Source organism: Hydra vulgaris, chromosome 06 (genome assembly GCF_038396675.1).
Source record: "Hydra vulgaris chromosome 06, alternate assembly HydraT2T_AEP".
In the NCBI taxonomy this organism is placed as follows: domain Eukaryota; kingdom Metazoa; phylum Cnidaria; class Hydrozoa; order Anthoathecata; family Hydridae; genus Hydra; species Hydra vulgaris.
Window position 1 is genome coordinate 24692501 of NC_088925.1, and position 5000 is coordinate 24697500.

A 5000-nucleotide genomic window follows, 5' to 3' on the forward strand; every position below is an offset into this window, starting at 1 on the left:
AATGTCATGGATCTTTAGTATTCAATATAGGTAACTTCCAGAGATGGTGCGAACTTTGGTAATATTAATACTGGTATCAAATAAGAATGTTTTTACAAAAAACTTCAGTGATTGGAGCCTGGCAACAATATATACCTGAAAAATTGGGACCCACTGTCCCAAAAGCAAAAAAAAGCAAAAAATGACTTTTTTTTTGTAGCATCTTAAAATAGACCAAAGTTTATCTGAAAAAATAGTTTGTCTAAAAAAAATTTCTTATCGTTTAAAAATGGCGACCAAAGTAAGTTTGAAACCCCCTTTATTTGAGGGGGTTGTCAACTTAACGAAGTCATAACTTTTAAATCTTAATTTTTTTTTACTAAATAATAGTTTTAAAGATGAATTTTAGTTGCGTTCATAATAAAAGAGCTTTTCGAAAAATGCTATTGTTGCCCCCTCCCTTTACAAATATTTTGAGCTAGGGGCTCCTTTTATGATAAATTTTAAACAATGCGATAATTATAGTAAATAACGTTTACATTATGGGTTCAAAGTACATACAACATTCCTCTGTTTAATATACTTGCTATTCACCATAATCTACCTAATTTGTTTTTCATAAGATAAGGAATGATAGAAGTTAAAGAAGGAAGTGTGAAATTGAACTGAACACATAAATTCATTTTAAAATCATTTGGTTTAATCAATAACAACTTTCCTAATGGAACTTGTACTAAATTTAGAGCATCAGAAAGACTTGAAAAAGTGGTAAAAAACACCAAGGTCAAAGTTAGTATTCTTATCAGAAACCAATAATTCTGTACTTGCGAAATCTGTGATATTGCTCAAACTATTATTACTCCAGGATCAACATTTGAAAAAAGAGGGAGAATCAATTTGGGAAGGGTAAAGACTTCATTACCTAAAACAATAAAAATATGTAAAAGATGCAGGGTTTTCATTGGACAAAAATACTCTACCCTTGCTCTCTCACAAGGGGAAGAGAAAATTTAGCAGAAAAACTTTACAAAGTAGGGCAAACCTTTATTCCAGATTTATAAAATATTTGAAAAATAAAAACTAAAAACAAGGATGTAAATTTATTTTGATATTAAAATACACGAGGTATCGAACTTTTATGCTTAAAAGCTTCTATCTCTACTAAATACAAGCTTGTATTTAATAGAAATTCCACGAGTATTCGGCAACTATACGGCATTTGACAACATTTTATACTATTTGGTACTTGGCCGAGTATTGCAAACTATTTGGCCGAATACTGAAGCATTAAAAAAATCTTATTAGAAATAGATTATATTACTTTATGTTATTATAAATAATCAAATAAACAGATGAATCAAATAATAAATATATTATATATGTATAAGATTCTATTAATCACAAAATTTTTTAAATTTAAAACAAGTTTAATACTTCAAATCTATCAATGGTAAATTACGTTAAATGAAAACAATTTTTTCAAAATTTGTTGATAACAAACGATTCTGTTTTTCCTCGTAAATCATAACTGCTTCCGAAAATAGCCACTCACTGTACACACTACTACCTGAAGATGATAAATAAATCTAAGCAAATTTTGCTAGGCTTGGATATTGTTCTGAATTAGCTGACCACCACTTGTAAGGGTCTGCTTTCCGATCTAGGTAAGCGGTTTTCATGAATAAATCAATTTTGTTTGCTGTTGAACTTTTGAACTCAAGAAAAGTTGCAACCAGATATTTGTCACTTTTATTAAAGTTAAACCGCGCTTAAAGTTTAGATTGAAGCAAGGATCTCATTGTTGATAAGTTCGGTGTTTTCTGTGTTGTCTTTTCCTTTCCCAGGTATTTTAACAAAGTGACAACATGTGGAATTACCTCAGAAATTCAAGAAATAATCTTGCTGGTTATTTATGTAATTTCTTCAAACAATTTGAAAAGTTTAATACATTGTTCCATGAACTCTCATTGAGCAGGTGTTAAATTGTTTAAAGAATCATGATCAGTTATGTACAGTATGTAGCTTTCTTGTGCTATACTAGAGTGATTAGTCAGATGTAACGGATACTGCTATTGCTTGTGAAATAATAGCTTTAATAGTAGTGCAAATTCTATTAAATATATCGAACAATTATCTCAGTTATGTAGGTGCAGCAAGGTATTTTGAATTGCAGTACTGCCTTTTCTATAAGCTTGTTGAAGCCAACTTGTTTAACAAGCGATAATAGTTCATTGTCTAAGGCAATCATTTCTCCAATTAAGAATGATACTTTATTGATTTCTGATCATTAACATCCCAACACAATTTCCTTTCAGCTGTCTCTTTCAAAGTTAGCTGTTTATTTTTTAACATACCTGTTACTGCTGGTACCTTAGAGTCGATATTAGGGAGAGAAGCTCATTTTTGCTCCCACTTGCCGATGGAGCTCTAGTTAACTTAGCATACTGCTCAGAATGCTAATTTTAAAGGTTTTTTTATCAGAGAAGTTGAAGCTAAAAAAAAAAGAGTATTTAAACTTAGAGCAATCAAAGTACCTACTGTGCAAAAAGAATAAAAAAATTACCAGAGTAAATAATTTGTTTTATTAAAACATATTTATTTAGTTATATTATACGTATTAGTTTTACTTACTTGCTTTCCTTCCTTCTCCACCATGGGAGATATTGCTTTTACACAGCAAACAAACTGCAAGTTTATTGCCTTCCCTACAAATTTCATAATATTTCCAAATAAGTGATTTTTTGTTAAAAGATGCCATCTTAAAAGCTTTTTGCAAACAAAAATTTGAATCAAAACAACTTTTGTTGCTTATTGTAGTTTTTCGCAAACAAAACGACAATCGACTGCGAAGTCTTTAATGTTCACTAAATTGACTTTTCGATTTAAATAGTTTTTAAAGGATTATTAATTGTTGATGTATTAATACAGTTTTTATACTTGAGGTCTGTAATTTAAAATAAATATTTGAGGTCTGTAATTAAAAATAAATTATCGAATTTTAAATAAAAGAATTGAATTTATTAAACTGCATTCATTTATTTACAAATTCTAGTGACAGTTTATATTATAAATACATTAACAACTAATATAAACCGCAAACACCGTGATTGCTATTAAATGCTCTAAAGCTTTCACTATAGAATTATAAACGAGTAACAATAGAATCGGTGGAATTTTTATTGAGTTTATTAAAACTTCTTATCTAATTCCTGATGATAAATCAAGTTAACTAGATATTTAATATAGATATATATATTTTTAAAACAATTTGATTTGCTAAAATTCTTTGGACCTCTAGAAGGCCTCAACAATTTAATCCCAAATGCAAGGTTTACACCTAAAGCAAAATATATCGCAGTATAACACTATGAGAGATCAAAGTTACTATAATTCATTAGATTGGACCCTTATATATTAAATATTTCCTTTTCAAAACACAAAAAATCTCTGGAAAAAGGATTGCCAACAGATATACTGCACTTGTTAGTACTTTAAAATGTAAAAACATTTGTGCATGTGTGTGTTTGTGAAAAGAGTTTTACGTATGCTAACGTGTACATTTGACAAAATTACACTTTCGCGTATGTGTTGATTTAATAAAAATTTATTTCGGATCATAAAACATAAAATTTTAAATATAAATGAGCTTACAGTTGTTTAAGTTTTCTAAAACGCGTTGAAACGCGTACACGCGCGTTTTACGAATATTTATTGCATGAACAAAAAGTTCAGTTTCGCATCTGAAATCCTTAGCCCCCCTATCTATTAAACTTGCGCTTATCTAATAGTTTTGTATTTTTTTCCCGTTTTTACCTAAATTCGCCTTAATGTGCAACGTTTTGTGTAAATGTCCGAAATAAGAATTTATACACAATCAACTAATTCTACGGTCATTTTCATGGTTCAAGGTCGTTAAAGCGAAAAACGTAGAAGCGAAAAAGTTACTGGTTTTTGTTAGCAAACTTTAACAATTATAAAATGTTTTAATAAAAACGAGTTTTTATCTATATTTTAATATACTTAAAGTAGTAAAATTGAGAATATAAAATTGTTGATAAAATATTTATTTAAATTATTAATAAAAAGTTATTTAAATGCAACGTTTAAAAAATAAAGATAAAAATTTGTATTAAAAAACAAAAACAAAGAAAAAACCTCAAATAATCTTTTCGCTTTTTAACAACTTTTTTAAAAGATATACTTCAAGGCTATCATAACAGATAAAGTCAGACATGTAAGCACGTGGGCCTTTTATTTTGATTTTTTAAACTGCAAAAAATTGTTTCGTATTTTAGTAAATAACTGAAAATAGTGTTTTTAAAATTGAATATATTGTATATGGAAATTTTGAAAAGTTGCTATGTTTTTTCAAGCAATACTTGTTATATATATATATATATATATATATATATATATATATATATATATATATATATATATATATATATATATATATATATATATATATATATATATATATATATATATAAATATATATATATATATATATATATGTATATATATATATATATATATATATATATATATATATATATATATATATATATACATACATACATACATATATATATATATATATATATATATATATATATATATATATATATATATATATATATATATATATATATTTATATATATATTTACAATGTGCAAACAAGACATAATATATCAACTTTATATCCTTTATATCAGTAGATAAAATGATAATGCAAATTTAAATAAAGTTTCTTCAATTAGTTTTTGCTAAATAATTGAATAGCATAAAAATATGTTTGCTTACAAAAATAAACTTTTTTGAATATGTATCTGAAATAAAATATATATTATGGGTTATTTAAATATATATTATGGGTTATTTAAAAAACTTTAAACTCTATCAACACAGTATTTATACCTCTAACTACTATCAACACATTATTTTAATAATAATAATAATAATAATAATAATAATAATAATAATAATAATAATAATAATAATAATAATAATAATAATAATA

General features: G+C 25.9%; 1 protein-coding gene across 1 annotated transcript in view; it reads left to right on the plus strand.

Annotated features, from left to right (window-relative positions):
* Positions 1–5000, plus strand: part of LOC105847844 (voltage-dependent P/Q-type calcium channel subunit alpha-1A) — a 240515-nt gene that overhangs the window by 11646 nt on the left and 223869 nt on the right. The gene's annotated exons all lie outside the window — the stretch shown is intronic.